Consider the following 12,720-nt stretch of genomic DNA (forward strand, 5'->3'; position numbering starts at 1 on the left):
CTAACTTAATAAAATCTTTAAACATCCAATCTTGTTTACTTCTCCAGTTCCAAGTAATAACTTTTCTAGCAATTGCAAGAATTGACAGAGTAACTGAATCTGAGATTTAGGTATCATTACATTAGCTATAGGAACATTGAATAGGATTAGGGAGTTAGAAATATGACAGTTATCAGACCATAAAGTATTTACAAAATATCTCAAGTCTTTCCAGTATTGAACAACATTTCTACATTCAATGAGCACGTGAACCCAGTTGACCCTCTAGTAATTCATCACATTTTCAACATTTACTTTCACTGTTTTTGAGTATAAGATTTATTTTATGTGGAGTATAGAAACTACTATTCATAAATTTCCATGTATACAATCTCCAATATAATGAAGAGGTACCATACCTAGAATTCAATAACAATTTTTTGGATTCATCAGATATTAGTTCTCCATTCCAAAAATCTGAGTCAAACTTTAGTGTGTCTTCTCTTAGTATCTTATAGATATGTGAGATGTATCATTTTTGAGTACCTGTCTTTTCAAGACACCTAATAAAAAATGGAATCAAACTAGATATAGATTCAGTCTCTAGGTTGATTGATACTAATTTTGTTTTCTATAAACTGCCATAATGAGTGTATAGTCTTTTTTACTCAAATGATTTTTATTTTGATGAAACAATAATTTAATACATGCATAACAGTCAATAACTATTTACAGTATTTGTAGTTAAATAAGTTAATATATAAACTAGGATAGGAAGAGTTTGGTTCCATCTGTAGGGTATCAATCAAATTCAAAACTTTCCTCCACGGACTATTAACCAATGGCTTAGGAAAAGTTGTTAACTCTAGTTCTTTTCTCCATTAGTATGCATTTTCTTCAGTGATGATAGGAATTCCTCCATTGTCGGTGCTACATTAGAGTTCCATCTTCTAGTTATACATTTTCTGTCTATTGCTAACATTGCCCACAACAAATACAGGTCACTTTTCTTCATATTATTACTATTAACATTCAATAAAATTAAAGACATTGTCATAACACATATATCAGTATAAATAGCTTGAAGAAATGTGTTAATCTCATTCCAATATGGTTTAATATTAGTACAGTCATACAAAATATGAGACCAGTCAACATTAGTGGACAAATGAGATCTCCAACATAACTTGCTATATGAAGGGTTAATTTTTGAGAGTTTCTCAGGTGTCAAAAAGAATCTGTGTAGAAATGTCCAATGAAAAATCCTCCAGAATATTGAGTAAGAAGTTAGTTTAACTGAAAAGAAAATGTTTGTTTTACCTTCCATTGATAATGATACTTGAAACCCTTTAGTTAGGTATTGCCAGTAAGAATCTTTAGGAGCTGTCAGACAGTGTTATACATATATAATTCATTCTTAACATTGATATTATATAGAATTTCAAAAATCCAGTTTATAATTTTTGGAACGGTTTTGAAGGATGAGTTATGTATTATTCTACACAGATCCTTAGTGTATGCTGTGACATTCTGAAGAACCAACCAGTCATTAGGGTATAAGCCATAGGTTGACAATATACTTTGTGTGTTCAAAGCTTGTTGGTTTTCAATACATTGCAACCAACAAAACAGCTTATTTTCCTATAAACCAAAAATCTGTTTATCAGGGAAATCCCCTGTAATAGTAAATGTTATTAAAAATCTATGCCACAGTTTTATATCTAAATTTGTGTTAATGAATTTTCTAAGCACTTAAAAAAATTGTTTATTAGTGTTAATTTTATTGTACGATACTGTAAATTTAAATGTAAATAGTGTCATATCTCATCTTTCTCAGTTACCAAAGCATTCTTTGATAAAATAATTTGATTCATTAGTATAATGGAGTGCAACTGTTTCCAATTGGAAGAGTATCTAAGATTTATCTAATTCATCACTATTTTAATTATAGATGCTTTTATACAAGTTTCAATCTCTGGGAATTTTAACTCCCCTTGTTCCCATTTTCTGATAAGATGAGAATATGCCACTATTTCTTTTGGGGTACCATAGGAATTTCATCAGAGTTGAGGAGATTTCTTTAAGGAATTTCTTCCCTGGAGAAAGTATAAGAGCTTGTGCTATATATAATATTTTAGGTAACAAAACCATTTTTATCAGTTGTAACCTATCATCAAATGTTATAAACAAATTATTCCATTTGCTTATTAATGTCTTGATTAGGTCTATGGCTTTAGCATAGTTAAGCTATAAAGTTTCCTCTATATTCTTGCCTAGGACTATTCCTAAATAATCTAGAGTAGAAACTTGGTTTCCAATAATATGATTAACTGGAACCTGTATGTTCTTTTTTTATTTATTAACAAATATTTTGATTTAGATTTCTTGAAGGAGAGTCCTGAGATTTTTTTGAAATTTGTTGTTACTATATCCACTTCACCTAACACTTCCTTAGAGTTGGGTAAGGTAAGTAATACATCAGCAAATATCATTTTAGAAATATATTGATCATATATATTTATACCTCTTATCTTTGGGTTACTGCATATTAAAATGGCAAGTATTTCTATGGCCAGAGCAAATAAGGTAGGGTACATGGGCCATCCTTGTCTAGAACCTTTAGTGATTTGGATTGCTTTATAAGTAAAAGGACCTAATTTGACATGTGCTAGATTATTTTCATAGATTTTCTTTATCATTGTTATAAAAAAAGTGGGGGGGGTCAAATAACTAAGACTTTAGATAAATAACCCCAATTTAAGGAGTCAAAGGCCTTTTGATTATCTAGACCTATTATCAATGCTTCATTGTTTCCTCTATTGAGGTAATCTATCAGAGTTAATACTCTTAATATTATCCTGTGTATGCCTGTTATGTATGAAACCAGTTTGGTCTTCATTAACTAGTTTAAATATGGGTATTTTCAATCTATTGATCATAATTGACAAATAGCTTATAATCATTATTCAACAAAGAAATCGGTCTATATGAGCTGCTATTATTAGGGTCCTTATTCTCTTTTAATATAGAGAAAATCTCCAAGGAGGAATATTTGCTAATGTTTGAACTTCAAGAAAGGGTTTATGTAGGAGAGAGATTATAATCTATAAACTTTGATAATTAAGCCATCTAATTCCAGGTGCTTTTAGACTTACTTCCTTTAATCCCATCTATAATTTCCTTTTGAGAAATAGTTTTTGTAGATCTAACTTAAGTTCCTCTGGAATTCTTATGTCGGCAACTATATTCTCTAACTTCTCACATTCCTTTGTACTTATTTTATCTTTATGATGCTCTGCATAATAACTAAAAGCCTCCAGAATGTCCCCTACGTCAGACTTTTTTCCTTTTCCCTTCATGAAAGATACTATATCAATGTTATTCATTTTTGATTGCATCTTAACTTTCATAGACAGGTTATGAAGATGCTTAGGAGATGCAGCATAAGAATTTCAGTTTTTCCATAACTAAATTAGTTCTATGGGATAATATTTCATTGTATTTCTTACTTGCTTCTATTTTCTTATCTATAGCAATTAGGTTTTTATTACATTTAAGAGATTTGATTTTGGAGTTGCTGTAACAGAGTCCCATTCTTTAATTTTATTTTTGTACCAGCTAATGGTTTTACCATATAGATAGGCCTTAAGAAAATCCCAAACCATAATTGTGTTTGCTTCAGGTTTATAATTAATCTGTAAGAAAAGCTGAAGTTCAGAAGTTATCCAAGATTTAACGTCTTTAATTTTTGTGATATATGAAGGAATCCTTGAAGTAATAACTAATTGATTGAATTCCAAGTGCATTGTTAACAGGGAATTATGATCTGAAAAGGGACAAGGTTGTGTTGAAAAATTCAAGATTTTAGAATAAAGATCTTGTGAGATATAAATTGTATCTATTCTAGTTTGGGTATCATGCCTATAGTCCTGTTGTGAGAATAGCAAATAATTTGGTCCCAAAGCAAGTATTTTTTTTAATTTAAACATCTATCCATTTTTGTAACTGTTTGGCAGAGGACAACAGTCTAGGAGATTTCCTATTGGTAGTTTCTGTAACATCTGTGATACAATTTAAATCACCTCCTAGTATAATAGTACCTTTAGAAGTAGTTGTAATTCAGTCTAAGTGTTTCTTAGCTAGTCCAACCCCCACACCTGGGAACCAGTATAAATTAACCAGGGTCCAAATTCTATTATTAAACTTAAGTATAACTAGGGCCATGAGTCCATCATTATCTACATTTGTAAATGATTTGGGGATTTAAAAATGTCTTGCTCCATAGAGCTGTTACTCCTCGTCTTATTTTTATAAGAATATTCATAGGTTCATAGATTAGTACTAAGCTAACTGCCCTTGTGAGCCATTTTAAGCCTAGCCAATTATCCCTTCTGAGACTCAAACCCTGCACCTTGTGTTTGTAAGGCAACCACCTTAACCATTAGGCCACCCTCCCAACCCAATGAGCAAGTATTGTGCATTCCTTAGGGTCCCACATAAATGCGTCATTTATTTTAAAGTGTGTCTCTTGGAGAAAAACTACTTGAGCCTTGTTTAAGATACCTTAGTAGGTTGGCTCTCTTATATGGGTTAAGCCATTAGTATTTAAGGATATCAAAGTTAAATCCATATCAGAATTCTTTAAAGATAAATAATAAAGGAACTTTTATTAATAGAATCCTGTATACATAATACTCTTCCTGAATAGACAATAGAATATCAATTGTATTTCTATTTATCTCAATCCAAATAACTTTCCCCATGAAAGATAAAAGTAAAAACGGTCAGGCATTTCAAAACTATAAAAACAGTTATTTCATTCTGATATAAACTTTAATACACTCTATACATGGAATGAGATGCATTCCATATTCCTAGTCTAGCAAACAAAACAAAGTCTGCTAGACTACCTATCCCAACCATCAACCTTTGTTGGTTCGAGCCCATGAAAACAAAATAAAAAATGGAGAATATATTATAAATTAAGAGAAAAATAGTAGTGATAAACAACTGATCAGATATTGATTCCGGTTAGGTTTTAGAGGCGAGTTACATACACTATTAGAAACATTAAACATTTATACAGTAATTATTCACTAAGGAAGCAAGAGAGATATTAGGATATATACATAATCTGAATTTAGTGCTTAATAGACTAAGGAAACAGTTTTATTAACAGTCTAAATGATTACCCAAAATACCTAAGCATGTCATCTGTATTAGTTCTAATAAAAACTTCAAAATAGCAGAACAAATCCAAGAATCATTTAGCATTTGTATTTACTTGCCCTCTTAATGAATCTTATGACAAACTCCCACTAAATAAAAACTTCGAGAATTGGGCGTTAGCACATAGTGAGTGCGTCATTCCCAAAAGATGTTAAAATAGATTTTTTGAAATATTCCATAAGACATTTGTCCTTAATTAACTCCTAAACTTTTGGAATCACAGATGTTTAAATAACTGACTAAAATCAATAACTGGCATCAGTTAAAATGACAAAAATATTAAAACATTAATACAACACTTACTATGGATAATGGGTCTTAAAAGTGAATGACTCAAACAAAATTAAGACAGAGATAGCTGTAAATATCTAATGTAGTAATAGGGTAATACTGAAACTCAACTTGTTTGTTGTTTTATCACAAGTCATGGATATTACTGAGCTCTTTCCCTGTCAAACTGCTAATATACTAAAAAACATAACTTTATAATAACTGAAAACATGACATCTGAAATATAAATATCTAGGATACAATAAGGAAATCAACATATTAAATGCAAAGTAATTATAGTTCAATCAAAATTATTCATACATATATTTGCTAGGATTTAGTATGGTGTTTGAGCATCCTTATAGTTATTACCATTAGTCATAAGCATTTCCTGTAAATGTATAACTCTATACTAAACACTTGCTAACTGCATAGGAAAGTTATTTATAAAGATCTATTTATAAAAAAAACTCCAGTATATTCATTAGAAATAGTGGTTATAATTAACTGTTTACAAGAAAAATTTAAATTTCTGTATATATTTGATCACAAAATATAGTCACTATTATAAAAGGGAACCATGAATATGTTTGCAGACAGCATAGCTCATAATTCTTGTAAAAGAAGCCTACATTGCTATATTAACCAATTGGAGACTTGACATTCACAATTAGGCTGCATATACACATTAGATGTAATGTAATCTGATTTGCATGCATAGAATGCATGATGTCATGAGCTAAGAAAGCTTCACTTCTTAAATTTCAAACTGAAATTTTCCCGCCCAGTAGTGTTTCCTGGCCTCATTTTAACTGTATCACAAAGTCTGCTTATTTACAGTAAGAAATGCAAAGTTTAACTGTCAGATACTTCCAAACAGTAAAATAACATTCAATGACAATGAGTGAGAAAATAGCACTTTAACATTAAACTCTACAGGAAACATGACTTGTAACCATTTAAAAACCTTGTGCCATAAAACATACAAGCATATAACTGTCAGAGACCCAATTTATGTCAAAAGCCGGCAAACAGCTTTTTGTTCACACAGGTACCAATATATATTCTGAAACAAAGAGAAGTTATAAATATTAAAGAAACTAGTTATTATACCATGACCCCCCATTAATATTTCAAAACGTGCATGCTGACTGGCCAGCGTGCACGTTGTAAATCGACTTATACTAATAGAAAAAGGTCCGGTCGCCTGGACTTTTTCCATTAGTATAAGTCTTTAAACTGCTTCGCTATGTTAAAGGAGTTTAACATAGCGACACAGATAAAAAGCAACGGAGATCTCCGTTGCTTTTTAAAGCTGTCTCGCTATGTTAAACTCCTTTAACATAGCGACAATAGTAAAAAGCAACTGAGATCTTGCTTTCTCCGTTGCTTTTTTTTAAACCTGTCTGGCTATGTTAAATGGGTTTAACATAGCGAGACAGCTTTAAAATAAGCAACAGAGATTCTCCGTTGCTTTTTTTAAAGCTGTCTCACTATGTTAAACCCATTTAACATAGCGAAACAGTAAAAAGCAACGGAGATCTTGCTTTCTCCGTTGCTTTTGCCCACAGCTCTGATGTACAGCGTAGGCATGCGCAGTACATCAGAACTTATGCGGAATACCAGACAGCTGCGGAAGGGCAGCAAGGAAGCATTATACAATGCAATTATTTAAGAAAATTAATTATTTTTTTTCTTAAATAATGCCATTGTATAATAGCAATAACCCACTTCTGGGTGTGGGTAATGCTGGATTTACCCACGGTTGGCTTTGTTTGGTCTCATTGGCTTCGCCCTCGGGACCAAACCACGCCAACCGTGGGTAAATCCAGCATTACCCACACCCAGGCATGGGTTATTGCTATAATATATACTAAATCATAGATATGCCCTGTTTTCCCATGCATCCCAAACAGTTTTGATAAAATTAATCTAAGCAGTGACTATGCCCGTGTAATAACTCAGAAGAACATTTAGCAGGGCAAAAGGCCCTCTATTATTTGAAATAAAGCATGTCATCTTAAGGTCATAAAAGCAAAGATAGCTTACTGTTCAATTAGATCACTCAATAAACCAGTAATATACTAATATACTAAAAGCATAAACAGTTAATTTGTATATGAACAAAAAAGTATAGAAATGAAAAAGCAAAAAGAGAAAGAAAAGCAATAAGAAAAATATTGTCATGACATACCTTGCTTGAAAATTTAGAAAGTATAAAACAAATTAAAGTCCAGTTGCAGTAGAAGCTTTGAGAGATTTAGTGGAAACAGTAATCTTTGGCTCAGTTTTTTGTTTTTTCTTTTTAACATCAGTCCAAGAAGATTTATCAGTAACTCTCTTCAGAGATGCAGATGCCCATTCCATAATATTAAATAATGTTATTGTTTTTAATAAAGGCAGTGGCTTCCTCTAGGGCATTAAATGATCACACTTCATTCTGATATAGAATTTTTATTCTGGCAGGAAAGACAAGCTTGAATTTTGATGTTATTCTGCTTTAACAGATTTATTAATGGCCAAGCTTTTTTTTTTCTGTCCCAAAACTCTGGTAGAATAGTCATTATCAAACATAATTGGGTTTTGATTAAATTTTAATGGACTTTTCCTCAAGACAGACTTTAGGACCAACTCCTTGTCCAAATAAGATAGAAACTTTATGACTATTGATCTGGGAGGAGTAGAGGAGGATGTTGACACTGGCTTTCCTAAAGGTCTAGGAGCCCTTTCAATACCAAAGGACAGACCCTCCTTTAAATCTAAAACCTCTGGAATCCAGGTATTCAGGAAAGAAATATATTCTCCTCTGGCTCTCTCAGGGATGCCAAAAATCCTTATATTTGACCTGCTCTCCCTGTTTTCCAGGTCATCCACTTTCAGAAGCCAAATGTTTTGTTTGATGAAAAAATCTTTCTGGCTTTCTTTTTCCTTCAGTCTTCCATCAAGATCATTTTCTGGACTGATGCTGCTATAAAAGTTCCTTGAGAGAATCTGTGACAATTTTCCTTGAGGTTTTGTAAATTCTCCTTAAAAGCATCCATTTTTAGTGAGAGTTCTTGAAAAGCAGATGTCACAAGCTGCATTTCTTTTTTAAAGCCATGTCAGAATGAGAAGTCTTTAAAGTACTCATCTCCACAAATGATATATTCTCCTTTATAATGAGACAGGAAAAAAACTTCCCTAAGTTCACCAAAGTTAGTAATATAGTTTCTACTTTCATCTATCTGCATATGCTCCACAAGTTGGGTGTGCGATGGATGAGAAAGAAAAATTTTGGACCGAGTTGGATGAAGTGGTGGTGAGTGTACCCAAGGGTGAGAGACTAGTGATTGGAGCGGACTTCAATGGGCATGTTGGTGAAGTGAACAGAGGGGGTGAGGAAGTGATGGGTAGGTATGGTGTTAAGAAGAGGAATGCAGAAGGTCAGATGATTGTGGATTTTGCGAAAAGGATGGACATGGCTGTGGTGAATATGTATTTTAAGAAGAGGGAGGAGCATAGGGTGACATACAAGAGTGGAAGATGCACACAGGTGGATTATATCCTATGTAGGAGGGCCAGTCTGAAAGAGATTGGAGACTGTAAAGTGATAACAGGGGAAAGTGTAGTTATGCATAGAATGGTGGTCTGTAGGATGACGTTGGTGATCAGGAGGAGTGTGAAAGCAGTGCCAAGGATTAAATGGTGGAAGTTAAAAAGGGTGATTGTGAGGTGTAGTTCAGGGAAGAGTTTAGACAGGCAGTGAAGAGTTACCGAACAGCTGGGTAACTACAGCAGAGCTAGTAAGGAAGACTGCTAGAATGGTGTTTGGTGTGACATCTGGACAGAGGAAGGAGGACAAGGAGACCTGGTGGTGGAATGAGGAAGTACAGGAGAGTATACAGAAGAAGAGACTGGTGAAGAAGAAGACTGTCAAAGAGATGAAGAAAGTAGACACGAGTATAAGGAGATGAGGCGCATGGCGAGGAGATAGGTAGCGAAGGCTAAGGATAAAGCATATGAAGAGTTGTATGAGAGATTAGACACTAAAGAGGGAGAAAAGGACCTGTACCGATTGGCTAGACAGAGGACAGAGCCAGAAAGATGTGCAGCAGTTAAGGGTGATAAAGGACAGTGAGGGAAATGTACTCACAAGTGAAGAGTGTGTTGAGTAGATGGAAAGAGTACTTTGAAGGGCTGATGAATGAAGAGAATGAGAGAGAGAAGGTTGGATGATGTGGGGATAGTGAATCAGGAAGTGAAACAGATTAGCAAGGAGGAAGTAAGGACAGCTATGAAGAGGCTAAAGAATAGAAAGGCTGTTGGCCCAGATGACATACCAGTGGAAGTATGGATGTGCTTAGGAGAAATGGCAGTGGAATTTTTAACAAGATTGTTTAATGAAATTTTGGAAAGTCAGAGGATGCCTGAGGAGTGCAGAAAAAGTGTTTTGGTACCCATCTTTAAGAGTAAGGGTGATGTGCAGAGCTGCAGTAACTACAGAGGGATAAATATGATCAGTCACAGCTTGAAGTTATGGGAAAGTAGTGGAAACTAGGTTAAGAAGGGAGGTGATGATTAGCAATCAGCAGTATGGTTTCATGCCAGGAAAGAGCACTACAGTTGCACTATTTGCTCTGAGAGTGTTGTTGGAGAAATATAGAGAAGGTCAGAAGGAGTTGCAGTGTCTTTGTGGACTTAGAGAAAGCATATGACAGGGTGCCTAGAGAGGAGTTGTGGTATTGTATTAGGAAGTTGGGCGTGACAGAGAAGTATGTAAGAGTGGTACAGAATATGTACGAGGGTAGTGTGACATTGGTGAGGACTGCGGTGGTAGTGACAGATAAGTTTGAGTTGGGATTACATCAAGGATCAGCTCTGAGCCCTTGCTTATTTGCAGTGGTGATGGACAGGTTGACAGATGAGATCAGACAGGAGGCCCTGTGGACTATGTTTGCAGATGACATTGTGATATGTAGTGAGAGTAGGGACCAAGTTGAGGAGACCCTGGAGAGGTGGAGATATGCTTTAGAGAGGAGAGAAATGAAGGTCAGCAGGGCTAAAACAGAACATGTGTGTGTAAATGAGAGGGAAGGTAGAGGAATGATGAGGATGCAGGGAGTAGAGTTGGTAAAGGTTGATGAGTTTAAGTACTTGGGATCAACAGTTCAGAGTAATGGCGAGTGTGGAAGAGAGGTGAAGAAGAGAGCACAGGCAGGGTGGAATGGGTAGAGAAGAGTGTCAGTAGTGATTTGTGACAGACCAGTGAAAGGGATGGTCTACAAGAGGGTAGTGAGACCAGCTATGTTATATGGGCTGGAGACTGTGGCATTGACGAAAAGGCAGGAGTCAGAGCTGCATGTGGCAGAGTTAAAGATGTTAAGATTTGCACTGGGTGCGACTAGTATGGACAGGATTAGGAATCAGTATATTAGAGGGTCAGCTCAGGTTGGACAGTTTGGAGACAAAGCAAGACAGGCGAGATTGCGTTGGTTTGAACATGCGCTGAGGAGGGATGATGGGTATATTGGGAAAAGGATGCTAAGGATGGAGCTGCCAGGTAAGAGGAAAAGAGGAAGGCCTAAGATAAGATTTATGGATGTGGTGAGAGGACATGCAGGTGGCTGGTGTGAAACAGCATGATGCAGAGGACAGGAAGAATCATCGAACGGGAACAGCCGAAAGAAGATGATGATACTTTCGCCCATCAGTTCTAAGTATTTTTGCTAAAATAAGTTATTTCCTGTTTTTTATACTAGTTTCATGGAGTTCTGAAAAACTGCTGCTATCAGTGGGTCATTTGGGCTCCGCCCCCTATAAACCACCATCTTGACTATTATAAAAACTACATAAGAGTTTAATGGTTTAATACTCTTATTTTCAATAAGCTGATGCCATCAAGTTATTCTCCTTTAATTTTTGCATTGCATTGATGTTGACAGAATCTAGGCAATCAGGGAAGTATGCTATAGAGAATATAAAAAATAGAAGTTGTTTAACGTTGCAATTACAATCAATTATATTTTTAAATTATTAAATATTTGATTAATGCCATAAGAAAAATGATCAAACTTCTTATAAACAAAATTCACGTAAAAGCCAATGAACTCTACTTATTCCATATTGTTCCTTAAATTGATTTTCTATTGTTCTGACATCAGTTATATGAATCTCAAGTATTTTCCAGCCAGCTATATAGGTAGGTGTGATCCAATGTAATACTACATTAACAACTGATTTGGAATAAAGATCTAAGCTAGGGAATGCTGTCCCATTACTGTTCCAAGCTCTAATGCGCCATTTATATGCAATCCTAGGTTTTAATGGGAACCATAAAAATTTAAGTAGCATGGAATCTAAATGTTTTAAATAAGTTTTGGGAGGGGGTAGCATCAATGACTATATATAAAAAACAAAATTTTAGGTAAAATTATCATTTTAGAGAGCCTATCCTCCATTGTGTAGAATATTTTACTCCATTTATTAATTAGTTCACTAATAGTGGTTATTAAATTACTGTAGTTTAGTTTAACAACTCTTTCCATGCAGTCTTTATACAGACACCAAAATATTCTAATACATCATTCTCCCAATTAAACAGGTTATTCTGTCTTCGGTTTTTGTTGATCTTTTTGTTAATTAGTAATGTTTCTGATTAATTAGGATTACATTTAAGCCCTGAAATGCTTTCAAACTTGCTTAAGGTATTTATAACATCATGCAAAGAATCATCAATATCACGCAACGTTAACATATCATCAGCAAATAACTATCTTAGGACAATAGTCCTTATTCACTTGAAAGCCTTTTATATTTTGCTCGTTTCTGATATATGTAGCAAAAGGTTCCATCGAAAGAGCAAACAATAATGGTGACAAAAGACAACCTTTTCTAGCTCCCTTGAGGATTTCTAGTGGTGAGGATATTCATGATCCGATTTTCACAAGTTTGTGCCCCACTATAAATTTTCATTAATAAGTTGACAAAATCTGAGGAGAATTCAAAAATAATCATAATTCTTTGTAGACAAAACCAGTTAATAGAATCAAAAGCCTTTTCTATGTCTAGGCTGATAACAGTTAGCTGTTTTTTGTATTTGCATGCTATGTCTATTAATGATAGTAATTTAATAATGTTATCTTGCACTTTTCTATGAAGAATGAACCCTGGCTGATCATTATGTATTAGATTAGGTAATATTTTCTTTATCCTATTAGCTAATATTGTCATGAAAATTTTATAATCAGTGTTTAGTACTGAAAT

At 34.2% G+C, this 12,720-nt stretch overlaps 1 protein-coding gene across 11 annotated transcripts in view; it reads right to left on the minus strand.

Moving 5' to 3' along the window:
- LMO7 (LIM domain 7) overlaps positions 1-12,720 on the minus strand; it is a 921,898-nt gene that overhangs the window by 767,601 nt on the left and 141,577 nt on the right. The window lies entirely within an intron of this gene.

Source organism: Protopterus annectens, chromosome 5.part0 (assembly GCF_019279795.1).
Source record: "Protopterus annectens isolate FY-2018-M chromosome 5.part0, PAN1.0, whole genome shotgun sequence".
NCBI lineage: Eukaryota > Metazoa > Chordata > Ceratodontiformes > Protopteridae > Protopterus > Protopterus annectens.